At 47.4% G+C, this 19375-nt stretch overlaps 1 non-coding gene across 1 annotated transcript; it reads right to left on the reverse strand.

Moving 5' to 3' along the window:
* Positions 1-12356: 12356 nt before the first annotated feature.
* On the reverse strand, positions 12357-12463 carry LOC121277575. The gene has a single exon (XR_005942934.1). It is a non-coding gene; the product is annotated as a U6 spliceosomal RNA (small nuclear RNA).
* Between the last annotated feature and the right edge of the window lie 6912 nt (positions 12464-19375).

Consider the following 19375-nt stretch of genomic DNA (forward strand, 5'->3'; position numbering starts at 1 on the left):
CACACTCGTCCCGGTCTGCTCAGAGTGATGATAACCTGCTTCACACTCCTCCCGGTCTCTTCACAGTGATGCTGGCCTGCTTTACACTACTGGTCTCCTCAAGGTTATGCTGAAATACTTCACTCTCCTCCTGGTCTCTTCACAGTGATGGTGACCTACTTCACTCTCCTCCCTGTCTCTTCACAGTGATGCTGACTTGCTTCACGCTCCTGCTGGTCTCCTCACAGTGATGCTGACCTGCTTCACAATCCTCCCGGTCTATTCACAGTGATGCTGGCCTGCTTCACACTCCTGGTCTCCTCAAGGTGATGCTGAAACACTTCACTCTCCTCCTTGTCTCTTCACACTGATGGTGACCTACTTCACTCTCCTCCTGGTCACTTCACGCTGATGGTGACCTACTTCACTCTCCTCCTGGTCTCCTTGCAGTGATGCTGACCTGCTTCACGCTCCCCTTAATTTCTTCACAGTCATGATGTCCTGCTTCACACTCCTCCTGCTCTCCTCACAGTGATGCTAACCTGCTTCACACCCCTCCTTGTCTCTTCACCGTGATATGACCTGCTTCACTCTACTACCTGTCTCCTCACAGTGAAACAGACCTGCTTCACAAACCTCCCGGTCTCCTCACAGTGATGCTGACCTGCTTCACACTCCCCCGTCTCCTCAACGTGATGCTGTCCTGCTTCGCACTCCTCCCGGTCTCCTCACAGTGATGATGACCTGCTTCACATTCCGCCTGGTCTCTTCACAGTGATGATGACCTGCTTCACACCCCTCCCTGTCTCTTCACCATGATATGGACCTGCTTCACTCTACTTCCTGTCTCCTCACAGTGATGCTGTCCTACTTCATAGTCACCCCAGTCTCTTCACAGTGATGCTGACCTGCTTCACTCTCCTCTCGGTCTGCTCACAGTGATGCTGTCCTGCTTCACACTCCTCCTGGTCTCTTCACAGTGATGCTAAGCTGCTTCACACTCCTCCCAGTCTCCTCACAGTGAGGCTGAACTGCTTCACTCTCCTCCCGGTCTCCTCACAGTGATGCTGACCTGCTTCACATCCCTCCCTGTCTCTTCACCATGATATAGACCACCTTCACTCTACTCCCTGTCTCCTCACAGTGATGCTGTCCTGCTTCACACTCCTCCTGGGCTCTTCACAGTGATGCTGATCTGCTTCACAATCCTCCCGGTCTCTTCACAGTGATGGTGACCTGAGTCACACTCCTCCCGGTCTCTTCACAGTGATGCTGACCTGCTTCACTCTCCTCTCGGTCTCTTCATAGTGACAATGACCTGCTTCACACTCCTCCTGGTCTCCTCACAGTGATGCTGACCTGCTTCACACTCCTCCCGGTCTGCTCACAGTGATGCTGTCCTGATTCACATTCCTCCCAGTCTCCTCACAGTGATGCTGATCAGCTTCACACCCTCCCTGTCTCTTCACCTTGATGTGGACCAGCTTCACTCTACTCCCTGTCTCCTCACAGTGATGCTGAGCTGCTTCACTCTTCTCGGTTTCTTCACATTGATGCTACCTGCTTCACAATCCTCCCGGTCTCTTCACAGTGATGCTGGCCTGCTTCACATTCCTGCTCTCCTCAAGGTGATGCTGAAATACGTCACCCTCCTCCTGGTCTCTTCACAGTGATGTTGATCTACTTCACTCTCCTCCCTGTCTCCTCATGGTGATTCTGACCTGCTTCACGCTCCTCCTGGTCTCTTCACAGTGATGATTACCTGATTCACGCTCCTCCTGGTCTCTTCACAGTGATGATTACCTGATTCACACTCCTCCTGGACTCTTCACAGTGATGATGACCTGATTCACACTCCTCCCGGTCTGCTCAGAGTGATGATAACCTGCTTCACACTCCTCCCGGTCTCTTCACAGTGATGCTGGCCTGCTTTACACTCCTGGTCTCCTCAAGGTGATGCTGAAATACGTCACTCTCCTCCTGGTCTCTTCACAGTGATGGTGACCTACTTCACTCTCCTCCCTCTCTCCTCACAGTGATGCTGACCTGCTTCACACTCCTCCTGGTCTCTTCATAGTAAAGCTGACCAGCTTCACAATCCTCCCGGTCTCTTCACAGTGATGCTGACCTGCTTCACACTCCTCCCGGTCTCTTCACAGTGATGCTGACCTGCTTCACACTCCTCCCAGTCTCCTCACAGTGATGCTGACCTGCTTCACACTTCTCCCTGTCTCTTCACCATGATATGGACCTGCTTCACTATACTCCCTGTTTCCTCACAGTAAAACAGACCTGCTTCACAGTCCACCCGGTCTCCTCACAGTGATGCTGTCCTGCTTCACTCTCCCCTTGGTTTCTTCACAGTGATGCTGTAGTGCTTCACACTCCTCCTGGTCTCTTCCCAGTGATGCTAAGCTGCTTCACACCCCTCCCTGTCTCTTTACAGTGATACTGCTTCATTCTACTTCCTGTCTCCTCACAGTGATACAGACCTCCTTCACTCTCCACTCAGTCTCCTCACAGTTATGGTGACTTGCTTCACACTTCTCCAGGTCTCCTCAAGCTGATGCTAACCTGCATCAACTACTCCCGGTCTCCTCACAGTGATGCTGACCTGCATCAACTACTCCCGGTCTCCTCACAGTGATGCTGAAATGCTTCACACTCCTCCCAGTCTCCTCACAGTGATGCTGACCTGCTTCACTCTTCTCGGTTTCTTCACATTGATGCTAACCTGCTTCATATTCCTCCTGGTCTCTTCATAGTGAAGCTGACCAGCTTCACAATCCTCCCGGTCTCTTCACAGTGATGCTGTCCTGCTTCACACTCCTCCTGGTCTCTTCACAGTGATGCTGATCTGCTTCACAATCCTCCCGGTCTCTTCACAGTGATGATGACCTGAGTCACACTCCTCCCGGTCTCTTCACAGTGATGCTGACCTGCTTCACTCTCCTCTCGGTCTCTTCATAGTGACAATGACCTGCTTCACACTCCTCCTGGTCTCCTCACAGTGATGCTGACCTGCTTCACACTCCTCCCGGTCTGCTCACAGTGATGCTGTCCTGATTCACATTCCTCCCAGTCTCCTCACAGTGATGCTGATCAGCTTCACACCCTCCCTGTCTCTTCACCTTGATGTGGACCAGCTTCACTCTACTCCCTGTCTCCTCACAGTGATGCTGAGCTGCTTCACTCTTCTCGGTTTCGTCACATTGATGCCAACCTGCTTCACAATCCTCCCGGTCTCTTCACAGTGATGCTGGCCTGCTTCACATTCCTGCTCTCCTCAAGGTGATGCTGAAATACGTCACCCTCCTCCTGATCTCTTCACAGTGATGGTTACCTGATTCACACTCCTCCTGGACTCTTCACAGTGATGATGACCTGATTCACACTCCTCCCGGTCTGCTCAGAGTGATGATAACCTGCTTCACTCTCCTCCCGGTCTCTTCACAGTGATGCTGGCCTGCTTTACACTCCTGGTCTCCTCAAGGTGATGCTGAAATACGTCACTCTCCTCCTGGTCTCTTCACAGTGATGGTGACCTACTTCACTCTCCTCCCTCTCTCCTCACAGTGATGCTGACCTGCTTCACACTCCTCCCGGTCTCTTCATAGTAAAGCTGACCAGCTTCACAATCCTCCCGGTCTCTTCACAGTGATGCTGACCTGCTTCACACTCCTCCCAGTCTCCTCACAGTGATGCTGACCTGCTTCACACTTCTCCCTGTCTCTTCACCATGATATGGACCTGCTTCACTATACTCCCTGTTTCCTCACAGTGATACAGACCTGCTTCACAGTCCACCCGGTCTCCTCACAGTGATGCTGTCCTGCTTCACTCTCCCCTTGGTTTCTTCACAGTGATGCTGTAGTGCTTCACACTCCTCCTGGTCTCTTCCCAGTGATGCTAAGCTGCTTCACACCCCTCCCTGTCTCTTTACAGTGATACTGCTTCATTCTACTTCCTGTCTCCTCACAGTGATACAGACCTCCTTCACTCTCCACTCAGTCTCCTCACAGTTATGGTGACTTGCTTCACACTTCTCCAGGTCTCCTCAAGCTGATGCTAACCTGCATCAACTACTCCCGGTCTCCTCACAGTGATGCTGACCTGCATCAACTACTCCCGGTCTCCTCACAGTGATGCTGAAATGCTTCACACTCCTCCCAGTCTCCTCACAGTGAGGCTGACCTGCTTCACTCTTCTCGGTTTCTTCACATTGATGCTAACCTGCTTCATATTATTCCTGGTCTCTTCATAGTGAAGCTGACTAGCTTCACAATCCTCCCGGTCTCTTCACAGTGATGCTGGCCTGCTTCACACTCCAGGTCTCCTCAAGGTGATGCTGAAATACATCACTCTCCTCCTGGTCTTTTAACAGTGATAGTGTACTACTTCACTCTCCTCCTGCTCTCTTCACAGTGATGCTAACCTGCTTCACACTCCTCCCTGTCTCCTCACAGTGATGCTGACCTGCTTCACCCCTCTCCCTGTCTCATCACCATGACATGGACCTGCTTCACTCTACACCCTGTCTCCTCACAGTGATACAGACCTGCTTCACACTCCTCCCGGTCTCCTCACAGTGATGCTGACCTGCTTCACTCTCCTCTTTGTTTCTTCACAGTGATGCTGACATGATTCACACTCCTCTCGGTCGCTTCACAGTGTTGCTGACCTGCTTCACTCTTCTCCCGGTCTCCTCACAGTGATGCTGACCTGCTTCACTCTCCTCTCAGTCTCTTCACACTGACGCTGACTTGCTTCACACTTCTCCCGCTCACCTCACATTGATGCTGACCTGCTTCTCACCCTTCCCAGTCTCCTCACAGTGATGCTGTCCTGCTTCACACTCCTTCCAGTCTCCTTACAGTGATACTGACCTGCTTCACACTCTTCCTGGTCTCTTCACAGTGATGCTGAACTGCTTCACACTCCTCCCAGTCTCCACACAGTGATGCTAACCTGCTTCACACTCCTCCCTGTCTCCACACAGTGATGCTAACCTGCTTCACACTCCTCCCTGTCTCCTCACATTGATGCTGACCTGCTTCACACCTCTCCCTGTCTCTTCACCATGATATGGACCTGCTTCATTCTACTCCCTGTCTCCTCACAGTGATACAGACCTGCTTCACACTCCTCCCGGTCTCCTCACAGTGATGCTGTCCTGCTTCACACTCCTCCTGGTCTGTTCAGTGATGCTAAGCTGCTTCACACTCCTCCCAGTCTCCTCACAGTGATGCTGAACTGCTTCACAACCCTCCCTGTCTCTTTGCAGTGATACGTCTTCATTCTACACCCTGTCTCCTCACAGTGATACAGACCTCCTTCACTCTCCTCTCAGTTTCCTCACAGTCATGGTGACTTGCTTCACACTTCTCCAGGTCCCCTCCACCTGATGCTGACCTGCTTCACACTCCCCCGTCTCCTCAAGGTGATGCTGTCCTGCTTCGCACTCCTCCCTGTCTCTTCACCATGATATGTACCTGCTTCACTCTACTCCCTGTCTCCTCACAGTGATGCTGTCCTGCTTCACACTCCTTCCAGTCTCCTCACAGTGTTGCTGACCTGCTTCAAACTCCTTTCGGTCTCTTCACAGTGATGCTGACCTGCTTCACTCTCCTCCCAGTCTCTTTACAGTGATACTGCTTCATTCTACTCCATCTCCTCACAGTGATACAGACCTGCTTTACTCTTCTCCGTTTCTTCACATTGATGCTAACCTGCTTCACATTCCTCCTGGTCTCTTCACAGTGAAGCTGACTAGCTTCACTCTCCTCCCTTTCTCCTCATGGAGATGGTGACCTGTATCACTCTCCTCCTTGTCTTTTACAGTGATACTAACCTGCTTCAGACTCCTCCCAGTCTCCTCACACTGATGCTGACCTGCCTCATTCTCCTCCCGGTCTGCTCCCAGTGATGCTAACCTGCTTCACACTCCGCCTGGTCTCTTCACAGTGATGATGACCTGCTTCACACTCCTTCTAGTCTCCTCACAGTGATGCTGACCTGCTTCACTCTTCTCGGTTTCTTCACAGTGATGCTAACCTGCTTCACATTCCTCCCGGTCTCTTCACAGTGATGCTGGCCTGCTTCACACTCCTGCTCTCCTCAAGGTGATGCTGAAATAATTCACTCTCCTCCTGGTCTCTTCACAGTGATGGTGACCTGCCTCACTCTCCTCCCAATCTCCTCACAGTGATGCTGTCCTGCTTCACACTAATCCCTGTCTCCTCACAGTGATGCTGACCTGCTTCACTCTCCTCTCGGTCTGCTCTCAGTGATGCTGCCCTGCTTCACACTCCTCCCAGTCTCCTCACAGTGATGCTGACCTGCTTCACACTCCTCCCGGTCTCTTCACAGTGATGCTGGCCTGATTCACACTCCTGGTCTCCTCAAGGAGATGCTGAAACACTTCACTCTCCTCCCTCTCTCTTCACAGTGATGCTGAACTGCTTCACACTCCTCCCAGTCTCCTCACAGTGATGCTGAACTGCTTCACACTCCTCCCGGTCTCCACACAGTGATGCTGACCTGCTTCACAATCCCCTCGGTCTCTTCACAGTGATGCTGACCTGCTTCACACCTCTCCCTGTCTCTTCATCATGATATGGACCTGCTTCACTCTACTCCCGGTCTCCTCACAATGATGCTGTCCTGCTTCACACTCCTCCCAGTCTCTTTACAGTGATACTGCTTCATTCTACTCCATCTCCTCACAGTGATACAGACCTGCTTCACTCTCCTCTTGGTCTGCTCACAGTGATGCTGACTTGCTTCACACTCCTCCCACCTCCTCACAGTGATACAGACCTGCTTCACTCTTCTCCGTTTCTTCACATTGATGCTAACCTGCTTCACATTCCTCCTGGTCTCTTCACAGTGAAGCTGACTAGCTTCACGCTCCTCCAGTTCTCTTCAAGTGATGCTGGCCTGCTTCACACTCCTGGTCTCCTCAAGGTGATGCTGAAATACTTCACTCTCTTCCTGGTCTCTTCACAGTGATGGTGACCTACTTCACTCTACTCCCTGTCTCCTCATGGAGATGGTGACCTGCTTCACTCTCCTCCTTGTCTTTTACAGTGATACTAACCTGATTCAGACTCCTCCCCGTCTCCTCACACTGATGCTGTCCTGCTTCACACTCCTCCCAGTCACCTCACAGTGATGCTGACCTGCTTCACACTCCTCTCGGTCTCTTCACAGTGATGCTGACCTGCTTCACAACTCTCCCTGTCTCTTCACCATGATATGGACCTGCTTCACTCTACTTCCTGTCTCCTCACAGTGATGCTGACCTGCTTCACTCTCCCCTTGGTTTCTTCACAGTGATGCTGTCCTGCTTCACATTCCTTCTGGTCTCTTCACAGTGATGCTAAGCTCCTTCACACTCCTCCCAGTCTCCTCACAGTGATGCTAACCTGATTCACACTCCTCCCAGTGTCCTCACAGTGATGCTATCCTGCTTCACACTCCTCCCAGTCTCCTCACAGTGATGCTGACCTGCTTCACTCTTCTCGGTTTCTTCACATTGATGCTAACCTGTTTCACTCTCCTCCCAGTCTCCTCACAATTATGCTGACCTGCTTCACACTCCTCCCAGTCTCCTCACAGTGATGCTGACCTGCTTCACAATCCTCCCGGTCTCTTCACAGTGATGCTGACCTGCTTCACACTCCTCCCTGTCTCTTCACTGTGATATGGAAATGCTTCATTCTACTCCCTGTCTCCCCTCAGTGATACGGCCCTACTTCAGTCTCCTCTCGCCCTCCTCACAGTGATGCTAACCTGCTTCACACTCCTCCTGTTCTCCTCACAGTGATGCTGTGTTGCTTCACACTCCTGCTGTTGTTCTCACAGTGATGCTGCCCTGCTTCAAACTCTTCCTAGCCTCTTCTCAATGATGATAACCTGCTTCACACTCCTTCCAGGATCCTCACAGTGATGCTGACCTGCTTCACTCTCCTCCCAGTCTCCTCATAGTGATGCTGACCTGCTTCACTCTCCTCCCAGTCTCATCACAGTGATGCTAAATGGCTTCACAATCCTCTTGGTCTCTTCACAATGATGCCGACGTACTTCACAATCCTCCCGTTCTCCTCACAGTGATGCTGAGCTGCTTCACTCTCCTCCTGGCTTCTTCTCGGTGATGCTGTCCTGCTTCATACTCCTCCCTGTCTCCTCACAGTGATGCCAACCTTCACACTTCTCCCTGTCTCCACAAAATGATGCTGACCTGCTTCACTTTCCTCCTGGCATCTTCTCAGTGATGCTGTCCTGCTTCATACTCCTCCCTGTCTCCACAAAATATGCTGACCTGCTGCACTCCCCTCTCAGTTTCTTCACTGTGATGCTGTCCTGCTTCACACTCCTCCCAATCTCGTCACAGAGATGCTGACCTGCTTCACTCTCATCCCAGTCTCCTTACAGTGATGCTGACCTGCTTCACACTCCTCCCAGTCTCCTCACAGTGTTGCTAACCTGCTTCACTCTCATCCTGATCTCTTCTCAATAATGCTGCCTTGCTCACACTCCTCCCCCGCTGTTAGCTTTTGGAAAAATCATGCTCTGAATAGTTTTACAGCAAGTTGCTGGAGTCTCCACATTAGGTCCTCTGACTGTAAGAGCATTGTTGTGTTAATGTGTATTCCTAGTCTGTCAGTGGATGGATCTCATTGTTTTGAACAGGAATTGCATCCTTTATCTTCCTTTAGAGAAATCCTGGTATTCTATGACCTTTGGTGGATACTGAGCTTTCTAATTACTTGCAATGAAGTAAACTCTGAGAAACATCAGGATTATACGGAAATGTTGTTAATGCCTTTCCTCACATACTGCTTGAATTCTTGTTTTAGACCCATTGTACATACAAGGTACATAAAGCAGGAAATCAGCCTCCTAGATCTAGAGCCAGGGGAGCTCTACAAAACAACTTCAAAGTGTTTGTCAACAGGCAGTTGTGGAGCCCATGGCAAAGACTTTAATTTCAGCGTGCAAGCACGTGCCCAACATGCACGAGCGTAATATGATGTGCATTGACGTCAGGCGTGCGTCCCAACATTTCCACACACTCGTGCGATATTTAATTCAACGGCTGTGCGCTGGAGCCAGCTGCATGCCTGCCAATAATTGAAAGGCCTATTAAGGCCATAAACGAGTGAATTAACTTGAAATTTACACTGCCCGTCCAACCTAATGGTTGGCGGGCAGGTGAAAAGGCCATGCGGCCTTTACATTTTTTAGGAAACCTCATTTACGAGTGGGATGAAGTTTCCTAAAGCTAACATGAATTAAATAAAAACTTAATTTTGAAATTAGAAACATGTCCCCACCTCATGTGACACAGTCACATGAGGTGGGACATGTTTTATTAAATTTCTATTGTCTTTATTAGATATTTTAAAAAGCGCTTCAATCTCCCTGAGGCAGCTCCCTGAGCCTTAATTGGCCATTCCCAGCGAGCCCGCCCGACAAGGGAAACATTCTGGTCCATGAATTTTTTATATGAAAATAGCATATTTTTTCAGACTTGCAGGGCCCAATTACAATGGCATTACAGAGGCCTATGAACAGGTTTTCTCCCTGCCCCATATGATCTGGTGATAAACTCTGTTGTACTTATCTTCAGAAACCATTGATTTAAGTGAGTTATTTATACTTATACATAATGCGCAGTGGAAGCTGGAAGTCTCCCTCTGGAAGCTGTTGAGACTACATGAACTGAAAAATTCAAAACTGTGTCATGACCAGGTGTGGAGGGGTGAAATAACTCCGCTCTTTTCCCACTCCCTGGTTGATTTAACAAAGGTCTGAATTTAAAAAGGATGTAATATTGCCAATTCAGCATGTACTTGACTGTGTGCAGTCTCGTAAGAAATAAGCCAGACAGGCATTCTTGAGTTAAACCTGTAAGGAGTTCATTTTTTTGCTGAAAAACACCCAGGTAAAAGTGTGAAAATGCATAAATATGTCCTACTTCCCACTATTGTGGGCAAACACATACACTCCCCAAGCATGCAGAAAAGAAATACAACTTTAAGGAATATCAGATGTTAAACTTGGCCAGGTGAGATGTGGATAAAAAGGTAAAGCCCATATAGATTCACTGATTGTGTCCAAACGCTGTTTCTTCACAGAAGCAGTTGATTTAAAGTTGTTGCTGGTAGATCCCCTTTTCTCCTGGAATCAATGTTGTAGAAAATCCAAATGCTTTTATTAGAGTTTCTAATAGCTGCAGGGATGTAGACATTTTCTCAGCAAAACAGAGCGCAGACTTATATGAAATGTTATAGGGAGAGATAAGGGGGTGGGGAGACTCCTGCTCCCTGTGGCAGCCTGTGTGTTAACTACTTAGATCCCAATTCCAGCATTCACATAAAAGGTGGTATCACATGACCTCTTTCCATGTCAGCTGCATATTCCAAAGGTTAGAGCACTAGCTCATGTCTTGCATAACTTCCCTTTAGCCACTGTTTCATAACTGAGGTGATTCATTTTTTAATATCCCAGTCATTGACCCCTGAATGATCCATCCTCCATCCTGATATAATAGAAAAGAGTTATTCACACCTCCAGAGTGTTGATGTCTCTTTTGAGGTCTCCGTTGACTTTGACTTTCCATGGAACGGAATGAGATTTCACAGGTGCAAACTAGCAGCTACTTCAAGTCAGTGTCCTTTATTTAACAAGGGTTTCTTATTATTTAAATTAATATTCCACGTGGCACACCCTTGTAACATCTCGGCCTCACGGGGAATGAAACGGGACTTGGAGGCACATTTTGTTTTATGTATCAATAAATAATAAGAAACACGTGCACCCCATTCACACTTTTAGTCTGGTTGAATCAGCCATGTTCTATTGCGGTTTTGGTACCTAGATAGTTCTAAATTGAGCTGGACTCTGGATAAAGCATGAGCTGTCACATTGCTTTTTCATTTCAGCTGATAGTTACAAACAAAATGCATCTTGGTTTGAAAAGACTATTCTTGCATTAGAACTCTGACTTTTCTTGTTCTTTTAGGATCAAACATAAATAATGAGAGAATTCAGTACCTATTCCCTTCCCTAAACTCTGGTTAGGTATCATCTAAAGGGTCTTGGTTTTTACATTGCTGTTGGTTTTTGCTTTGCATCACAAGGTGTTCTTGTGTTATATATTGCTGTATTACCTGTAACTATCTGTACAGAGCTAGGAACTAATTAGCTCGGAACAAATTGTTATGTGTACATGTGCCAGGGGGCTACATTTCACAGCTGTTTTAGAGGCTCATGAGATGAGCAACAGAACCAGTTCAAGCTGGCCTTTCTTTTGTACAAGGCAGCATGTCAAGTTAAAGATAAAGGCCAGAATTATACATTCTGCAGGCAGACGCGCGCCCAACCTGAAACGGGCGTAAAATCACGCAAGATGACATCAGGCAAGCGTCTCGACATTGTCGCGCAATATTTCACTCGGTGGGCACACGTGGCAGTCTGAAGTGAGTCCGCCAACAATTAAGCAGGTGATTAAGCACATTAACGGCGCAATTGTAAGTGATTTTTCGTAGCCCATCCAACCTTACAGTTGGCGGATGGGCCAATCAGCCAGGCAGCCTTTACATTTTGATAAAACCTCATCCAAGGGTGGGATGAAAATCTCCATTAGGATATAAAACGAAAAGAAATATCTGGGAACAGCATTTTTATGACGTCTGCTTTCAGGTACTCGATTGTGCTGCATGGACATTTTTTACAGCATTTTTGTGCTTTCTTTTCTTATTTGGAGGTCTGCAGGGAGCTCACTGGAAGCGCTCTCTAGTACCAGTCGGCGCCTGCCCTCTTCCCTTCCCCACTGACAGTGCTGAGCCTTTCTCAAGTGCGTTTCACGCTGGCTGACTGTTAATTGGCCAACCAGCATGAAATCATGGTCAGGAGCCGATTGCGGTCGGCAGACCATTTCCTACCTGCTCCCGGGCCCACCAATAACATGCGCCCGAGAAATGCAAAATTCAAGCTAAAGGGTTCTGGATCTTTCCCTGCCCAGATGAAATTACATTGTTTCATAATTTGCCATGGTGAGATGTGAACTCTTGATACTCTCACCTCCAAAGTGGAAGTTACATTGTTTCCCCTTGTGAGATTTGAACTCTTGATACTCTTTTGAGTAAACCTGTTTCCATCTGTTTCAGATGAAGTTACATTGTTTCACCATTGTGAGATTTGAACTCTTGATACTCTTTTTTGAGTAAACCTGTTTCCATCTGTTTCAAATGAAGTTACGTTGTTTCATAGTTTGCCATTGTGAGATTTGAACTCTTGATCTTGGGGTTACAAACCCAGTACCATAACCACTTGGCTAATTAGGCCAAGCCAAAGAAGTTTCAGTGTTGCAAAATATGGAACGCTTCACGAATTTGCGTGTCATCCTTGCGCAGGGGCCATGCTAATCTTCTCTGTATCGTTCCAATTTTAGTATATGTGCTGCCGAAGCGAGCACAAAATATTTGTTCAATGTCTCTTCCATTTCATAGTTTTGCTATTGGGAGATTTGAACTCTTGATACTCTTTTGAGTAAACCTGTTTCCATCTGTTTCAGATGAAGTTACATTGTTTCATAGTTTGCCATTGTGAGATTTGAACTCTTGATCTTGGGGTTACAAGCCCAGTACCATAATCACTTGGCTAGGGTCCCCAGCCTGCCAAAGGGTTCTGATCTTTCCAAGTTTAAATGGTGGTTATTACCAACACCTGGGAACAAGACAACTAGAACACATGGCATCTTGTAAGCTGCTGCAAGGAGTGGGTTGTAATATGCAAATATTCCTGATTGCATGGCTGTGCTGCTCTGACCAGCTTTAACTCTTCACTGTCCACAATCCATGGTCCATAAAATTGACAGCTCAACTTCAGGCATTTTTACAAGTCTGATTTCTCGGAAGTCAGTGGGTTGTAGCTTGATTTTAAACCCTGGTACAATGTCTGGACTTGCTTCTTGCACCTCACCTTCAGTGGACTTTGCTTCAACACTGCTGGGTTCATTGAGGTTTAAGATTTGAACTTGCTCTTTTGATTTACCAATGGATAATGGCATGGATTTCACTGGTATGCCCCTTATTGTCTCCACAAGTGGTGTTAGTTATGGGGTGGGTTCCCTTCCCTTTCCCTTTTGTCCTGGGATTGAGCTTCCCCCTAACCCATTCAAAATCCTATGAATGCTACTGCTCCCAGGTGACTGTTCGGCTCCTGTTGTACTCCCCTTTGGCTCTTCAACAAAGTGAGGCATCTCCTTCACTGTCTCCTTGCCTGATTGGGAACCACCCTGGTCCCCGTTTAACTCTAAAAAGATGTCTGCCAAACCAATTTCTGAGTCACTCCCTTCATCTTTTTTTAAACTCCAAGGGTTCTCCTGGTCTTAGATTTTTTAACTTCCTTGGGTTCAATCCTAACCCTCCCTAATGCTGCAAGCCTGGTCATGGCCTCTTTTAACTCTGTTGGCTTCTTCTTAGCCACATCAACCCTTATGGGGTTTATCACCCCCTGCAGGACTTCTGAACCTTTCTCAGCTTTCTGCACCTCTGCAGAATTCTGCTGGCCTGTGCTTGAATTTTTGGAGGCACTACCCTCCAACACTTCAGGTCACTACCTAGCAAATTGGCTACCTCTTGCATGGGTAAGCTTGGGATCACACGCATTGTTACTTGTCCTGTAATGAGCTCCTTCTGCAAGTAACTTCTTACCAGTGGCATCTCTACACCCTCTCCCATGAGTCCCCTGATTAATACACTGGAATTTACTCTGCACCCAAGTCGGAATTCTTTAATCTCCCTCATTAGCAAAGTTTGCAAGCAGCCAGTGCCTTGGAGAATGCTGGTCTCCTTTTCTGGCTCTTTTAACAAGTTAGGGGACATCTTCCCTTCGAATACAAATTCCTGGCGGTTACCCTGGCTGTCAGCCATGCCTCAACGCAAGCTGACCACTTTCATGGCCATGGATACAAGTTTGGCCACAGGAGTCCCTGTGAGTTTCCTCACGTGCAGCAACTTCCTTTCAAATGTCCTGGTTTTGCACATTCAAAGAACATGGGGTGTTTTCCTCTCTGTCTCCCCTCTGAGTTGCTTCTTTGAAAAGTCGGGGATTGTTCTGCCCTTCTGTCATTGTACCCCTTTCCTTTCCAGCCCATCTCAGCTTCATCTATCTCCCTAGTCTATGGCAATTAAAAGATCCCGGTTTACATTGGGTCAGGTGTTTGTGGGTTAACTCATAGGGCAGAATGGTCCCAGATTTGCACTAAGTGTGGCAGAGGGCATGAAAAACGACGTTTTACCCACCGGCCGTAATGGCGAGTTTTTGCGCCATATCTTCCACTTCCCACCTTATTAATTATGCAGCCACAAGAAATACACCGTCTCGCTGGCAGGCGGCTGCTGAATCACCTCCTATGCCATTTCCTCACCGTTTCCTCACTCCAGGTGCCATACCTAAACTACAACCGCACGCACAGTTCGCAATGCTTGCAGTGCAGTACTGCTCCAGTGAAGACATGGCCCTGAAAGAGTTCAGTGACCCGTCACTAGAATGCCTTTTGGAGGCCCTCTGTGATGTGCTCCACAGGAGGTCCAGCAATATCACCACTCTGTCTTTGGAGGCAGTGGCAGTGGTGGTCATTGCCAACATGGCACAGAAGATGTTGGCTATCCAGTGCAGGAAGAGGATGAATTATCACATCCGTGCCGCCAGGATAAGGCAACCATCTCATCACTATAAACTCACACACTCACAATTATATCAGACATTCACTGGCATCTCAATCACTGCCAGTTCAAGGAACATCACCACCAATTCTCATACATACCCTCTCATCTCCATCTGCCCTCATCTCCTCTGGAGACTTCCTCCTCAGCCCTCACCATCTTGAGGCCTTTTGCACAGATAAACACGTGCCCTCACACACACCCTGGGATACCCCCCTTCCCCAGTACAGCCCTTGTCCTGCAGCCTCTTCCCTTTCCTGAGGCCACTTCTCCCCATTCCCTAAGCAAGCCTTAACCCCACAGTTGTTGGAAAACCATCCCCGCCTTATAGCTGGCCTGGTAGGTAGAGACCTGCCTGTGAGCCCCCCTAAAAATGATGTGTTACTGCCTGCGAAGCCTGGCACTGATGACTGCGAGTGCTGCCTGAAGCAAGATAGGCAAACAAATCTTAAAGTGCAGCTCATCAGGAGTACATCACTTATAAACAGTTGTGAAACACTGCACACTGACGTGCCCAGATGATCCAGCATGAGGGGGCGATTATGGCGAGCAGGATTTATAACGAGATACTAAAGCATTGAAATTAGGTCCCCGACATGCAGAGGTGGGAAACGCTGCCTGCCATTGATGGTTGGAGTGGTTGATTGTAAACTGGTTTTGTGATGGCGTAAAACCAATTTTCGGCCATCTCACCATATTGTCCACACACGCAGGCCAAACACATCCGCTGCCAACTGGAGCAGAAAATTCTACCCGCAATCACCTGCTACTAGAGCTGTCTGTTTAGCTTTGGAAACCCTTTGTTCTTCAACATAGGTTTTTATAGAAATAGGTGGCAGGATTTTTAGTTTGTTGGGTGCGCGCTGTCGGCGCACCCAGGAGCAGCCGGGGGACAGTCTGCCGGCCGCAACCGGCCCCTGACCGCTATTTCACGCTGGCTGGCCAATTAACGGCCAGCCAGTGCGAAATGTACGCTGAAATGCTTAGCTTGCGGGGGTGGGGGCAGGAGGAGGGTGGGCGCTGACGTAAGCATGGGCACAGGTGAGTGCAGGAGACAGAGAGTGGCGATAAGGGGGTCCTTCTCAGGATGGCAGCCGGTGACTAGTGGAGTTCCGCAGGGGTCAGTGTTGGGACCACAACATTTCACTTTATACATTAATGATCTAGATGAAGGAACGGGGGGCATCCTGGCTAAGTTTGCAGATGATACAAAGATAGGTGGAGGGACAGGTAGTATTGAGGAGGCGGGGAGGCTGCAGAATGATTTGGACAGGTTAGGAGAATGGGCAAAGAAGTGGCAGATGGAATACAACATGGGGAAGTGTGAGGTCATGCACTTTGGTAGGAAGAATAGATGCATAGACTATTTTCTAAATGGGGAGAGAATTCAGAAATCTGGAGTGCAAAGGGACTTGGAAGTCCTAGTCCAAGATTCTCTTAAGGTTAACTTGCAGGTTGAGTCGGTAATTAGGAAGGCAAATGCAATGTTGGCATTTATTTCGAAAGGACTAGAATATAAAAGCAGGGATGTGCTGCTGAGGCTTTATAAGGCTCTGGTCAGACCACATTTAGAATATTGTGAGCAATTTTGGGCTCCGTATCTCAGGAAGGATGTGCTGGCCCTGGAGAGGGTCCAGACGAGGTTCATGAGAATGTTCCCAGGAATAAAAGGCTTAACATATGAAGAACGTTTGAGGACTCTGAGTCTATACTCGATGGAGTTTAGAAGGATGAGGGGGGATCTGATTGAAACTTACAGAATACTGAAAGGCCTGGATAGAGTGGACGTGGGGAAGATGTTTCCATTAGTAGGAGAGACTAGGACCCGAGGGCACAGCCTCAGAGTAAAGAGAAGACCTTTTAGAACAGAGGTGTGGAGAAACTTCTTTAGCCAGAGAGTGGTGAATCAATGGAATTCATTGCCACAGAAGGCTGTGGAGGCCAGGTCATTGAGTGTATATAAGACCGCGATAGATAGGTTCTTGATTGGTAAGGGGATCAAAGGTTAAGGGGAGAAGGTGGGAGAATGGGGTTGAGAAACTTATCAGCCATGATTGAATGGTGGAGCAGACTCGATGGGCCGAATCACCTAATTTCTGCTCCTATGTCTTATGGTCTTATGGTCTGAAATGAAAGCTCGCTGAAGCCAGGGAGCTGCCTCAGGGAGCTGACGAATTTAAAAGCAATCAATAAAGATTTCAAAATCCGGAAAAAAATATCCACGCATCAGAATCAGTCACCTGAATATACGGATGATGAAAATTCTGCCCAAACATTTTTTTAATTTATTAACGAAATCTTATCCTGCCCTTGGATGAGGTTTCATCAAAAATGCAGAGTCCACCTGGCAGATTAGCCCATCCGCCAAATGTAAGCTTGGACGGACCATGAAAAATTGGGGACAATTGGAACTTTAATGGGCTTAATTGCCCTCTTAATTGTCAGCGAGCACGGGATGAAATTGGGACACTTGCCTGACATCATCACAGATTATTTCACACGCGAGTGGGTCAGGCACGCGCCCACACACTGAGCTAAAAATTCTGCCCAGGGAGTGAGTTTTTGAACTCCTGAAGGAGAATTATCTCTCTGAAGCTTTCACAGATAGTCTTTATTTTAAGTGCCCTTATCCAGTGATCAAAAACAAGTATATATATGACCAGCTGATAAAATTACAACACAGTAAAAACTGATATGGGTAGATTTTTATTCGGTAAGGCTATTAAAGGATATTGAGCAAGGGTGTGTAAATAGACTTTGAAGTGCAGATCAGCTAATTGAATGACAGGACAGGCTTAGGGGCTGAATACGCTACTCCAGTTCCTATGAGTTCCTGTCTTACAATTTTAAAAATGTACAGCCAGACAGCAGACCAGAAAGCAGTAATTTGCCTCAGTCAGCGGATAAAGGTGACATTCTTGTAGCAACGGTGAGAAGGAAATAGGGGGTAGGCGAGGGTAGCTGAAATGTAACATTTCTTTGCGATTTGAACCTCAATTAAAAATCATTAACCTAATAGACTTACTGCTGGTAGTTTAATGATGTCCTATATGATGGAAGCTCTGCTGAAACCCCAGGGAAACACTGAAGCAGCATTGCTGATTAAATTGCACTACTTTGAGACATATTTTGTTCATTTTAATTGTCAGCAAAAATACAGAAAGAAGATCTTGTTTCCATTTCTTTCGGATAATTTGGGGCATAACTGTACTACAAAATAATTTTTTTGTACAGCTTTGTAATGTTTAAGTACTTCCTTTGGCTAAAGCCAATATAGTTCATTTAATTTGTGTAAAGGATGTAAAAAACATGAATGTTGATGTGTAAGTTGACAGCTGGTTGGAGTCCATGTGTGTAATGCAGAAAGGTGACATGTTGCGGGCTCATAGATAGAACCCTTCACATACAAACAGGAGATAATGTCTCTCACTTCTGTTCACCTCCCCCCACTTTTTCTATTCCTTGGTGAATGCTGTTTCTCTGTATTTTTTTCTAGTTCTAATGAAGGTATCTATAACTGAAGTGTTAATTTCACTTAGCACCTTCCCATGCAATCGTAGAAGGTGCTATACCCATCCTTTTACTTTTACCCTTCTCACTGTCCAAGGGCCCAAACATTCCTTCCTGGAAAAGCAGTAATTTATTTGTACTTTTTTCACTTTAGTGCATTTCATTCACTGCTCACAATGTGGTTACCTCTACATTGCCAAATGCAGATTGGGCAATTGCTTTGCAGAACAAGTCCCTGCAGTTTGCAAGCATAACCCTGAGCTTCCAGCTGCCTGTCTTTTCAATTCTCCATTCCACTCCCACTCTGACCTCCCTATCTTCATCCTCCTGTACTGTTCCAATGAAGTCCAGTGGAAACTTGAGGAACACCACCTCATCTTTTGTTCAGACGCTTTACAGCCTTCCAGTCTCAACAATGAGTTCAACAATTACAGATCATAACATCTGTTTCCTTTATTTTGGTATGTTTTTGGATGCAGCTGTGGGTAATTATTCAGCATTTTCTCAGTGACATCTTGTCTAGACACCACTTCTGTTTCAAAAACAAACAGTGCTGGAAAAACTCAGCAGGTCTGACAGCATCTGTGGAGAGAAAGACAGAGTTAATGTTTCGAGTCCGTATGACTCTTCTTCAGAGCTCGAAACGTTAACTCTGTCTTTCTCTCCACAGATGCTGTCAGATCTGCTGAGTTTTTCCAGCACTGTTTGTTTTTGTTTCAGATTTCCAGCATCCACAGTATTTTGCCTTTACCTCTTTTGTTTCTTTTGTTGTCCCATGTGCCCATTTTGCCCTGCAGCATCATCTCTTTTGTTATTTTAACCCTCCTGTCCTCCACCTTATAACAGATCTTCCTTTTTATTCTTTTCCTCCCCTCCCCCAGCCATTTCCCTGACTCCCTTGCTTAAAACCTATGACATCACTAACTTTTTCCAGTGCTGATGAAACATTAACAGTGAGAGAGTGTGAGAGGAGCAGCAGGGGTATTAACAGTGAGAGGGTGTGAGAGGAGCAGCAGGGGTATTAACAGTGAGTAGGAGAGGAGCAGCAGGACCATTGACAGTGAGACAGTGCCAGTGGAGCAGCAGCCGAATTAACAGTCAGTGAGTGTGAGAGGAGCAGCAGGGCCATTAACAGTGAGAAAGTGTGA

Source organism: Carcharodon carcharias, chromosome 4 (assembly GCF_017639515.1).
Source record: "Carcharodon carcharias isolate sCarCar2 chromosome 4, sCarCar2.pri, whole genome shotgun sequence".
Classification (NCBI taxonomy): domain Eukaryota; kingdom Metazoa; phylum Chordata; class Chondrichthyes; order Lamniformes; family Lamnidae; genus Carcharodon; species Carcharodon carcharias.